The sequence below is a fragment of the Arachis duranensis genome, chromosome 6, assembly GCF_000817695.3.
Source record: "Arachis duranensis cultivar V14167 chromosome 6, aradu.V14167.gnm2.J7QH, whole genome shotgun sequence".
Lineage (NCBI taxonomy): Eukaryota > Viridiplantae > Streptophyta > Magnoliopsida > Fabales > Fabaceae > Arachis > Arachis duranensis.
The window spans coordinates 59324817-59326750 of record NC_029777.3 but is presented as its reverse complement, the minus strand read 5'-3'; positions in this window follow the sequence as shown (position 1 = coordinate 59326750).

Below are 1934 nucleotides of genomic sequence, written 5' to 3'. Positions count from 1 at the left end.
ACAAGATCCTGGCAAGTTCTTAATACCTTGTACCATAGGCACCATGAGCTTTGAAAAAGCTCTATGTGATCTTGGGTCAGGGATAAATCTGATGCCACTCTCTGTAATGGAGAAGCTAGGGATTATTGAGGTACAACCTGCCTTGTTCTCATTACAATTGGCAAACAAGTCCATGAGACAAGCTTATGGAATAGTAGAGGACGTGCTAGTAAAGGTTGAAGGCCTTTACATCCCTGCTGATTTCATAGTCCTAGATACTAGGAAGGAAGATGATGAATGCATCATCCTAGGAAGACCTTTCCTAGCCACAGCAGAAGCTGTGATAGATGTCAACAGAGGAGAATTAGTCCTTCAATTGAATGGGGACTACCTTGTGTTTAAAGCACATGGCCATTCCTCTGTGACAAAAGAGAGTAAGCAAGAAGAGCTTCTCTCAGTTCAGAGTCAAGAAGAACCCACACAGTCAAACTCTAAGTTTGGTGTTGTGAGGCTACAACCAAACTCTAAGTTTGGTGTTAAAACCCCATATCCAAACTCTAAGTTTGGTGTGGAGACAACACACTAAATTGATCTGATCATCTTGTGGCTCCATGAGAGCCACTGTCAAGCTATTGACATTAAAGAAGCGCTTGTTGGGAGGCAACCCAATTTTATTTATCTAATTTTATTTTATTTTGTTTCTTTGTTATTTTTGTGTTTAATTAGGTACATGATCATGAGGAGTCACGAAAAGAAATCAAAAAAATTAAAAACAGAGTCAAAAATAGAAGAAAAAAATTTTCACCCTGGAGGTAGCGCAGACTGGCGTTCAACGCCAGTAAGATGCATCTGGCTGGCGTTCAACGCCAGAACAGAGCACCATTCTGGCGCTGAACGCCAGAAACAAGCAACAACCTGGCGTTAAACGCCAAGAATGTGCACAGAGAGGACAAACTGGCGCTGAACGCCAGCAACAAGCATGAAACTGGCGTTCAACGCCAGAAACATGCATTACATGGGCGTTGAATGCCCAGAATGTGCACCAATGGGCGTTTGAACGCCAGGATGATGCACGATGGCAATTTACATGCCTATATGGTGAAGGAATGATATTTCTTTTCACCTCAGGATCTGTGGACCCCACAGGATCCCCCTCAGGATCTGTGGACCCCACAGGATCCCCACCTACCATATTCCCACCTTACCTTCTAATCCTATTTTTGTGATTTGAATTCCCCATGTCACAATTCCCAATCTTCTTCATCAATCACCTCAATTCCTCTTCCCAATTACCCCATTTACCATTCACATCAACCTCCTCTTCCCCATAAACACCACCTACCTTCATAAAATTCAAATTCATTTTCCCACCCATTCCCACCCAAATTGGCCGAACCTTTACCCTCCCCTCTCCCTATAAATACCCTTCCCCTCTTCTTCTTTTTCACACATCACAAACCCACATTCTCCCACATAGCCGAAACAACTCTTCTCCCTCTCTTCCCTATTCTCTTCTTCTTCTACTACTTTTCTTTTCTTTCTTGCTCGAGGGCGAGCAAAATTTTAAGTTTGGTGTGGTAAAAGCATAAACTTTTTGTTTTTCCATTACCATCAATGGCACCTAAGGCCGGAGTATCCTCTAGAAAAGGGAAAGGGAAGACAAAAGCTTCCACCTCCGAGTTATGGGAGAAGGAGAGATTCATCTCCAAGAGCCATCAAGACCACTTCTATGATGTTGTGGCAAAGAAGAAGGTGATCCCCGAGGTCCCTTTCAAGCTCAAAAAGAATGAGTATCCGGAAATCCGACATGAAATCCAAAGAAGAGGTTGGGAAGTCCTAGCCAACCCCATGCAACAAGTCGGAATATTGATGGTTCAAGAGTTCTATGCCAATGCATGGATCACTAGGAACCATGATCAAAGTATGAACCCAAGTCCAAAGAATTATCTCACAAT